Source organism: Macrobrachium nipponense, chromosome 24, assembly GCF_015104395.2.
Source record: "Macrobrachium nipponense isolate FS-2020 chromosome 24, ASM1510439v2, whole genome shotgun sequence".
Lineage (NCBI taxonomy): Eukaryota > Metazoa > Arthropoda > Malacostraca > Decapoda > Palaemonidae > Macrobrachium > Macrobrachium nipponense.
In genome coordinates, this window is record NC_061091.1 from 18,481,088 (window position 1) to 18,492,589 (window position 11,502).

Below are 11,502 nucleotides of genomic sequence, written 5' to 3' on the forward strand. Positions count from 1 at the left end.
ATATATATATATACAGTATATATAAAATGTATGACGGTTCAATTTACAATGGAACTATAGGCTGAAAAAAATAAATTTTCTTTGGAAACATTGCAAAAGGAAGTCAGCTGGTATATAGCGTGTCCTATACCGGCCATTAAAAAAAGGGCAGAAAATGTGAATCGGGTTTTTTTAACTGAAAAAAAAAATATATCACCTGATTCTGAGATCTTATTCTTAACTCGATTTTATGTCGCATAGTGGCGTCACCAGAATGATGGTCACCGTTATCAACTGGGTAATAAAAAACAAGCCTTCTAAAAAATTTTTTACTTACACAGCGTCTTCCGAGAAAAATAATGACAACTAATTATGAAAACGGTCAAAATTCTTATATAATCAACGAGAAACTAAAAAATGCACATCTAACATCACAAACCAATACTATGAAAGACAGTTTAACAAACTTGGAAGCGCCTCCATTATTCAGGGGTAATTCTCTTCCAATAACCCAGGAAAGAGTATGTTTACCATCCTCATCTTGGCATGGAAAAACTTTTCCAACCAAGTGAGACAAACTTAGCCTACCTGCAAGATGCAGTGGAGACACTTCGGGCTCTATAACTGAATGACATTTGTATGGAGAAAATACATCTACAATATATATGGAATACTATTCACTTAACTAAAACAACCTGTATTTCTGAAAATCCTTTAATATAAGGGTAAATGAACCCACCTGAGTATTTTGAATCACAAAACTCGTAAGAAGGCTACTAAAAACATATGCCACAATTTAATTGTTAAGACTTGGTAGCTGTATATATAATAAATAAGAAAATGCTATATATATATATATATATATATATATTTATTTTTTTAATATATATATATAAAATATATATATATGTATATTACATAATATATTAACATATAATATATATATATATTATATATATATATATATATATATATATATATAAAATATATATTCAACCGTTATGCTTATAAAGGGAATTGTATTCTAATCCCATGCTATTTGGCATTTATAAGAAAAGTTGCGTAACATCTTTAGAAAGACTGAGTTAAAATGAAACTGAACTACAATAACATAAAAAATATATTTAAAGTTTTCAAAAATATAAAATAAAATATTACTATTATTAATATTGTACTATCTCAATCTTTCCAATGAGTTGCTTTGTAACAGCAAGTATATTATACATGTTTTCCAAAGTTCATTTATTTCTTAAACGTTTTGATAGTTCTGTTTTCATTTACAGAAGGATGATTGAAGCCAAGGGTACAATAATCCGAGTATAAATATGGCATGATTGCGCGAATATGTATATGGCATAATTGTATACCTGGCTTCATTTTTCTTTCTGTAAATGGTAAAGAGAACTAACGAAACGTTAAGGAATAAATGAACTCTGAACAGCTGTTATGTAATTTATCTATTATTATTATTATTATTATTATTATTGTAAATGAAGCAATATACGAGCCTTTCCGTGAATGAAAATGTTTACCTGCTATTATTATTATTATTATTTTTTTATTATTATTATTATTATTATTATTATTATTTTATTATTATTATTATTATTGGAAAACACCATTCAATAGTTATCGCTTTTTTTGGTTAAAGCGATAAAAATATGAAAGACGTTCTTTTATATTAAAATATATACCTCGCCTAAAAGACTGGCCACGCCTTTAGGCTCAAGCTGTGACAACCTTCAGATGTCTAAGGGGAGGAGGAGGAGGAGGAGGAGGAGGAGGAGGAGGAGGAGGAGGAGGAGGAGGAGGAGGAGGCGTAGGAGAATTTGATTTATGAAATGTTTCAAATCGAATGTGGGCGGGGTTCTCAGAACCATGTCACGACAAGGATCTTTTCAAATAAATTGCAAACTTGTTTTATTTCACCCAACCTCAAAACGTCACACGAGAGAGAGAGAGAGAGAGAGAGAGAGAGAGAGAGAGAGAGAGAGAGAGAGAGAGAGAAAGTTAGAAGGATGTTTTCCTTAATCTACTGTTCTACTGTTCATTCAGTGTCCCAATGATTTTGTCTAGCTTTCTTTTAAACTCTCCCACACTGTTGCTGTTTACAACTTCTGGTGGCAGTTTATTCCATGTGTCACATATCTTGTGTCAGTATGTGATCCTTTTTCGTTAAATATTATTATTAAATTAAATTTTTGATATAATTTGTTAAACCTAGTTTTTAAGTTTCACTTGCCGTTTGACCACCTCTCTTGTATAACAACTGTTTGCTTGTTATTAACATTCGTGTTTATCTTTAAGGAGGTTGTGTGAGTAGTCCCTCCCCTGTGGATAATGGGGGGGGGGCGGTAAATTCTTGGCTTATGGGAGGATAACAGGCAGTCGTTCTCTGGACCTTATCACTTTTGGATGATTTTTTACCTTGCTTCGTGCACTAAGAGTACTGCTGTCTCTTGCTTCGTGGTGGTTGCAGCCTCTATTGGTGATTTGCCCATATCTGCAGGACCCGAGGATTATTGAATATCCGGTATCTTCAGATTGGAAGATCTCTCCAGATAACATATCTGGACGTCCTTGGGATTCACCGCACCACCTCTGGTTCAGTTATAAAGCCAGGGGGATCTCGCTGTCCCATGGTAAGGTTGTTTGATACCTTTTTTGCATTGATCACGGCTGTGATTCTGTGGAGACTGCTCGACTGGGCCCCGAGTCATTTAACCACCTGTGGTACCACTCCTCCAGACGTGGAGGATTACTGTATTCTTAAAAAAGAATAATAAGCATTATTGAATAGGAAGCCTTTTGGTGATAAGTTTAGAATTAGCCTGTAAATCGTCAGGATATTCTTTCTTTTCGATTTCCTCCTCCTTTCTGGCCCCTTTATTTGGTTTGAGTGTGTTGGTTATGCTATCTTAATTTTGTATACGTGTGTTGAATTATTAGTGTGACTGTAGTTCATTTATTTCCTGTACTCAAAGAGGTTCAGGTGTAATTTCTATCTGGTTATTTATGTATTAAATTTATGGTTTTTTCGTTGTTTGTTTACTCCTCCCTTGAATTCATCCTTGCTCTTTGAAAACTGGGTTTGTGGTATGATTCCACCTTATTGTGGACTTCACATCAGTGGTATATGGATACTTGAAGAGAAAATTGAATAGAGTATTTTGGTGACGGAAAAACGAGCGGTTACACATCTATGTAAAGAAGTTCCCACATTGGGATGTGTTGTGTCTCTTCAGTTCTAGTTTCCATCCATTATTGCTTGTCTGGTTTTCGTTTAATGGAAATAGGTTACTGTCTACTTTTGTTATGCCTTTCAGTATTTTGAATGTTTCTACACATGCTCAGGCTCTCTAATCGTCTTTGGTAACCTATTTGTCTGATGAATGGAATTATCTTTGTGGCTCTTGCTTGTACCCCCTCTAATCTACTTGTCCTTTCTTAGTGTTGGTGACCAACTGTGCTGCATATTCAAGATGAGGTCTAACTATTGATGTGATCAGCTGCAGCACCGTTTCCTTGTTTCTGTATTTGAACTGCCTCTTTATGTGTCCCACTAGTGTCTGTGCCTTCTTTTCAGCTTCTTTGCACTGTTCTGTGGATTTTAAGTCCTCGGTAACAATGACTCCAAGGTCCTCTTCTTGTTCTACACTATTTATGTCATTCCCAAGCAGCATGCAGTTGGCATGATGGTTGTTTGTTTCCATTTGTAACACTTTACACTTATCCAAGTTGGAAGGCATTTGCCATTTTTTCGACTACTCTCCTATTTTCATTAGATAATTTCTTAAACTTTCTACTGTCACTGGGTCTACTGCATTTAAACCTAGTTTGTTGTCGTCTGCATATTTGGCTATCCTGCTAGTTAATCCTATATCAATATCATTTAATATAATTAAAAAACAGAGGGGGCCAAGGACAGACCCGTGTGGAACTCTGCTCGTCACATCTGCCCATTCTGATTCTTCACCGTTTATTACGACTCTGTTTTCTATTAGTTAACCAGTCTTCGATCCAGTCTGCTGTTTCTCCTACAATTCCTAAAGCTTTAACTTTTGTCATTAGTTTCTTGTGTGGAACTTTGTCAAAGGCCTTTTGGAAATCTAAGTAGAGTACATCTATTGGCCTACTACTGTCGTAAATACCAAGCATATTGTGAAAAAAACACCAAAAGGTTTAATCTGCAGGATCTATTTTGTCTGTAACCGTGTTGGCTGTTTAACAACAAGTTGTTTCTATCAATGTGATCCACATTTTGATCTGCAATTATGGACTCAGAAGATATTTTCCAAGGATCCGACGTTAGACAGATTGGTCTATAATTTCCTGTCTCTTCTCTTGGACCTTTTTTGTAAACAGGAGGCACATTACCTAGTTTCCATCCTTTAGGTGCCTTTCGTTGTTCCGCCGTTATTCTCTAGAGTTTATATAGGTGAGGAACTATCTCCTCTTTTAACTCTTTTAATTTCTCTTGGATGAATCCCATTTGGATCGGAAGATCTGAACTTGTTTATTTTTTCTAATTCGTTTTTAACGTCTTCTGTAAATGTTATTTTGGCAAGTGGTTCTGCCACTTGATATTTAATATCTGGTTAAGGGTTTAATGTAGTGTCTTCAATTGTGAAAACACTAGTGAAAAACTTATAATTCTGCTTTTTCCAAGTCTGAGTTCACTAGGTTTCCTACCACTAACATGAACAAAGAATTCTTTTGGGTTGTCCTTACAAACTGATGCAACTCTCTAAACCTCCTTCATCTTAGCATTTCTTATTAATTTATCCACTACAGAGTTCTTTATGCCCGCTTGCTTCTTCTGGTGTTGGGTTCGGATTCATTGAGACATTGATTCATGGTTATTAAAACCGGCGTCACATCAGAGAGAGAGAGAGAGAGAGAGAGAGAGAGAGAGAGAGAGAGATACTTATAGTTATGAAAAATGGCGTCATACCAGAGAGAGAGAGAGAGAGAGAGAGAGAGAGAGAGAGAGAGACCAGAGAGAGAGAGAGATACCTATAGTTATTAAAAATGGTGTCATATCAGAGAGAGAGAGAGAGAGAGAGAGAGTGAGAGAGAGAGAGAGAGATACTTATAGTTATTAAAAATTGCGTCATATCAGAGAGAGAGAGAGAGAGAGAGAGATTACTTATGGTTATTAAAACCGGCGTCACAGCAGAGAGAGAGAGAGAGAGAGAGAGAGAGAGAGAGAGAGAGAGAATACTTACAGTTATTAAAAATGGCGTCATATCAGAGAGAGAGAGAGAGAGAGAGAGAGAGAGAGAGAGAGAGAGAGAGAGAGAGAGATTATTAAAAGTTATTAAAAATGGCGTCATATCAGAGAGATGAGAGAGAGAGAGAGAGAGAGAGAGATTGACCTTAATGGTTATTAAAAAACCCCCCCCCGGGCGTCACAAGCAGAGAGAGAGAGAGAGAGAGGAGAGAGAGAGAGAGAGATACTTACAGTTATTAAAAATGGCGTCATATAGAGAGAGAGAGAGAGAGAGAGAGAGAGATACTTATAGTTATTAAAAATGGCGTCATATCAGAGAGAGAGAGAGAGAGAGAGAGAGAGAGAGAGAGATGAGGGAGAGAGAGAGAGAGATTGACTTGATGGTTAAAATTAAAAATGGGGCGTCATATCAGAAGGAGAGAGAGAGAGAGAGAGAGAGAGAGAGAGAGAGAGAGAGAGAGAGAGAAAGTGGAACGTGCGCTACTTACTGCTTGCTTGTTAAACAAAGACATGAATATTTTATGAGCAAATAAACTATGATGGTAACTGAATATTTACTGCAAGTGCATGAGCGAGAGTAATTATACCTGCGCGTATTCGATACTCTCTAGGTATACTAAGAATTGTGTTTAATATACACTTCTTCGGGGTACAGTACGAAGTGAAAGACGGCTCCGGGAGGTAATAAAAAAAAAAAAAAAAGAATTAAAAAATTCTAAAAAAAATTCTATATTAAATATGCCATTTACTATTTCCCTCTGGCTACTGTGGTACATTCAACCACGTGATCCTTGTGATGGTGTTTGTATGTATGTATGTACTTATGTATGCATATGTATATATATAATACATATGTATTATATATATAATATAGAGTATCATATATCATATATTATATATATATACACACATATATATTATTATATATATATATATATATATATATATATATATATATATATATATATATATATATATTATATAATCTTAAAATCAGCAAAAAATGTGATGTATACGTATATGCAAAAGTGTTACACGGAATATAAACCACTAGGTATAAACCCGAACCAGTTTTGCTTTAGTTTCTAAGACAACTTCAAGTAGACTGCTACATAGTGATAGAAATTTACTATATATATATATATATATATATATATATATATATATATATATATATATATATATATATTCAAACATAATAAAAAATAAACATACACTCCAAAAACTCACATAACATATTCTTCAACTGTCTTGCATTGCTTCCATTCAGAATCTCAAAAAACGACAGGTTCTTGAATCAGTCTGAGTCAAAACTGCTGGCTACTCTTCGTCATAGTATGGACACAACTGCGTTTTTCAATAACACCTGTTTTAAGAGACCACCTCCCCACTCACCTAAGGAGCCACTATTCAGAGTAAGCTACAGCTGTCAGATTCAAGACCCGAAGGGAATTACCCTTTTTTATTTTTTTATATTGAATTCCATGTTTTCATTGTTTCTCGTTTCACAAATTACTTATAATAATCATTTTGAATTCAGTGTTTTCCTGTGGTTATCGCTTACTCGGGGAGTAAGCCTACAAACTACGTTGTTGTTTTTATTGTTGTTTGTGGGGGGGGGGGGGGGGGAGGGAGGAAAGGTATATGGAAGAGCCTAAAATGGTCTGAAAAAGGTGTTTCCTGTTGAGTGAAAGATGCAGGAATTTTAGGATAGGATATTTATGATTTATTCATTTGAATGAAAACTTAAAAAATAGATAGTGTGCATTTTAAACGAGGATCTATTTGAGCATAGTATTTAGCATATTTTTAATATACGTTAAGTTAGGAATATAATGTTTACAACTTATGCGTGAGGGTAAATCTTGCACATGTACCGAGTAAGCTGAAGGTCAGATCTCGCCTTGCTTTCTATTAAAAGAGTAATCCAGTTTATATCGAGTTACGAAAGTTCTAATATTCTGTTTTCATGATGGTTATAATATAATTACAGTACTTTCAACCAAGTAATGAGAACAGGAATTTTCAACCAAGTAAAGAGAACAGGAATTTTCAACCAAGTAATGAGAACAGGAATTTTCATCCTTTCAATGAGAACCAAGGAATATCAACAAGTAGAAGAACAGGAATTTTCAACCAAGTAAAGAGAACAGGAATTTCAACCAAGTAATGAGAACAGGAATTTTCACCAAGTAGAGAACCAAGAATTTTAACCAAGTAAAGAGAAGGAATTTCACCAAGGTTAATGAGAACAGGGAATTCAATCCAAGTAAAGAGAACAGGAATTTCAACCAAGTAAATGAGAACAGGAATTTTAATCAAGTAATGAGAACAGGAATTTTCAACAAGTAATGAGAACAGGAATTTTCAACCAAGTAATGAGAACAGGAATTTTCAACCAAGTTATGAGAACAGGAATTTTCAACCAAGTAAAGAGAACAGGAATTTTCAACCAAGTTATGAGAACAGGAATTTTCATCCAAGTAAAGAGAACAGGAATTTTCAACCAAGTAATGAGAACAGGAATTTTCATCCAAGTAATGAGAACAGGAATATTCAACCAAGTAAAAGAACAGGAATTTTCAATCCAAGTTAAAGAGAACAGGAATTTTCAACCAAGGTAGACAGGAATCAACCAAGTATGAGAACAGGAATTTTCAACCAAAGTTATGAGAACAGGAATTTTACCAAGAATGAGAACAGGAATATTCAACCAAGGCTAAAGAGAAAACAGGAATAAATTTTCATTTTCAAGTAAAGAGAAAGGAATTTTCAACCCAAGGTAAGAGAACAGGAATTTTCACCAAGTAAAAGAAACAAGGAATTTTTTCAACCAAGTAAGAGAACAGGGAATTTTCAACCAAGTAATGAGAACAGGAATTTTCAACCAAGTAAAGAGAACAGGAATTTTCAACCAAGTAATGAGAACAGGAATTTTCATCCAAGTAATGAGAACAGGAATTTTCAACCAAGTAAAGAGAACAGGAATTTTCAACCAAGTTATGAGAACAGGAATTTTCAACCAAGTAATGAGAACAGGAATTTCAACCCCAAGTAAAGAACAGGAATTTTCAACCAAGTAAAGAGAACAGGAATTTTCAACCAAGTAATGAGAACAGGAATTTTCATCCAAATAATGAGAACAGGAATTTTCAACCAAGTAATGAGAACAGGAATTTTCAACCAAGTAATGAGAACAGGAATTTCATCATAATTTGAAGAACAAGAATCAATCCAAGTTTAGAGAACAGGAATTTTCAACCAAGTAAAGAGAACAGGAATTTTCAACCAAGTAAATGAGAAACATTAATTTTCATCCATCCAAAGTAATGAGAACAGGAATCAACCAAGTAAGAGAAACAGGAATTTTCAAACCAAGTAAATGAGAACAAATTTTCACCAAGGTAATGAAAGAACAAGAATTTTCCAACCAGTAAAGAGAACAGGAATTTTCAACCAAGTCCAATAATGAGAACAGGAATTTCAACCAAGTAAGAGAACCGGAATTTTCAAACCAAGTAATGAGAACAGGAATTTTCATCCAAGTAATGAGAACAGGAATTTTCTACCAAGTAAAGAGAACAGGAATTTTCAACCAAGTAATGGGAACATTAATTTTCATCCAAGTAATGAGAACAGGAATTTTCAACCAAGTAAAGAGAACAGGAATTTTCAACCAAGTAATGAGAACAGGAATTTTCAAACAAGTAAAGAGAACAGGAATTTTCAACCAAGTAATGTGAACAGGAATTTTCAACCAAGTAATGAGAACAGGAATTTTCATCCAAGTAATGAGAACGGCAAATGATTGTTAACAACACTTTTCAATTAAACAGCGATTTTCAACGCAATAATAAAGAAAATGATTTTCAATCAAATAATGTGAATAGCAATTTTCAACCAAATAATTAGAACAGCAAATCTTTGTTGAAAACAATTTTCAATTAAACAAGAGCAATTTTCAACAAAATAAACGAAAATAATGTTCAACCAAGAAATGAGAACAACAATTTTCAACCAAATAAGGAGAATAGCAATCTTCAACCAAATAATTACAATAGCAAATAATTGTTGAAAACAATTTTCAATTAAACAAGAGCAATATCCAACAAAATAACAAATAAAATATTGTTCAACCAAGTAATGCGAACAGCAATTTTCAACCAAATAAGGAGAATACCAATCTTCAAAATGCATAATGAAAAAAACAATGATATTAAACAAATAAGGAGAATCATAGTATTGAAACGTGTTCATAAACATTTTATAAACTCTTTTTATCACTCCCCACATTTCCCCATCTGCTCAACCATCGACCTATATTATAAATAAAATATAACAGCGAGAGGTGTCTTTTTACCTTGTATTTCCCATACCTGATGATCGCCATCATTTAATTTTATTTTATCTCTCCCCCGGGCCAGAATGAGCTCCCCAACCACCCTGATGCAATGAACGTTAATTGATTGCCGTTATAAAACCGGCCGTTACCTCTGCAAGCAAGCAAGCAAGCGACAGCAGCTCGGTGTGTTTATGAGTGCGTGGGAAGCTACGAGGACCATGTATTTTCTCCAGGTTGGATCCCAGAGCCTGGCTGTGCTCGCCATACGACGTTCATGAGGACCGAAGGATTAGTAAATTATCAAATTTATTATCTTATTATTATTATTTTTATGAAGCTTGATCTTTTCTTTCGGTGTATTTCCCTTTACCTCCTCTTGTACTTCTTTATAATGAACAACATAATATTCTTTGGACGCTTGAATTTTAAGTCAGTGGTCACAGTTGTGGGCTTGTTCTATAAGGATACGGTCCATTTCTGAATAATAATAATAATAATAATAATAATAATAATAATAATAATTAATAATACTAATAATAATAATAATAATAATTATTATATTTATTATTATTGAATTCAAGTCAATGGCCCCCTATGGGCTTCTTCCATATGAATAGGGTTCATTATTGAATATAATAATAATAATAATAATAATTAATAATAATAATAATAATAATAATAATAATAATAATAATAATAATACTTCAAGGCCCTACACCCACGAATAGCAGAACAACTCCAGCATTGTATCTCAAACAACAAGCACCCAAAATGGATGACCACAGGAAGAACATCCTTAGTACATAAAGACAAGAGTAAGGGAAATATAGCCAGTAACTACAGGCCTATCACCTGCCTACCAATAATGTGGAAGTTACTAACAGGTATCATCAGTGAAAGAAAGGCTATACAACTACCTAGAGGAGGACAAACACCATCCCTACCAACAGAAAGGCTGCAGAAGGAAGTGAGGGGCACAAAAGACCAGCTCCTGATAGACAAAATGGTAATGAAGAACAGTAGGAGAAGGAAAACCAACCTAAGCATGGCATGGATAGACTATAAGAAAGCCTTCGACATGATACCTACACATGGCTAAATAGAATGCCTGAAAATATATGGGGCAGAGGAAAATACCATCAGCTTCCTCAAAAATACAATGTGCAACTGGAATACAATACTTACAAGCTCTGGAATAAGACTAGCAGAGGTTAATATCAGGAGAGGGATCTTCCAGGGCGACTCACTGTCCCCACTACTCTTCGTAGTAGCCATGATTCCCATGACAAAAGTACTACAGAAGATGGATGCCGTAGGCCAACTCAAGAAAAGAGGCAACAAAATCAACCATCTGATGTTCATGGACGACATCAAGCTGTATGGTAAGAGCATCAAGGAAATAGATACCCTAATCCAGACTGTAAGGATGTATCTGGGGACATCAGAATGGAGTTTGAATAGAAAAAATGCGCCTTAGTCAACATACAAAAAGGCAAAGTAACGAGAACTGAAGGGATAAAGCTACCAGATGGGAGCAACATCAAACACATAGATGAGACAGGATACAAATACTTGGGAATAATGGAAGGAGGAGATACTAAAACACCAAGAGATGAAGGACACGATCAGGAAAGAATATATGCAGAGACTCAAGGCGATACTCAAGTCAAAACTCAACGCCGGAAATATGATAAAAGCCATAAACATGGGCAGTGCCAGTAATCAGATACAGCGCAGGAATAGTGGAATGGACGAAGGCAGAACTCCGCAGCATAGATCAGAAAACCAGGAAACAAATGACAATACACAAGGCACTACACCCAGAGCAAATACAGACAGACTATACATAACACGAAAGGAAGGAGGGAGAGGACTACTAAGTATAGAGGACTGCGTCAACATTGAAAACAGAGCACTGGGGCAATATCTGAAAACCAGTGAAGACGAG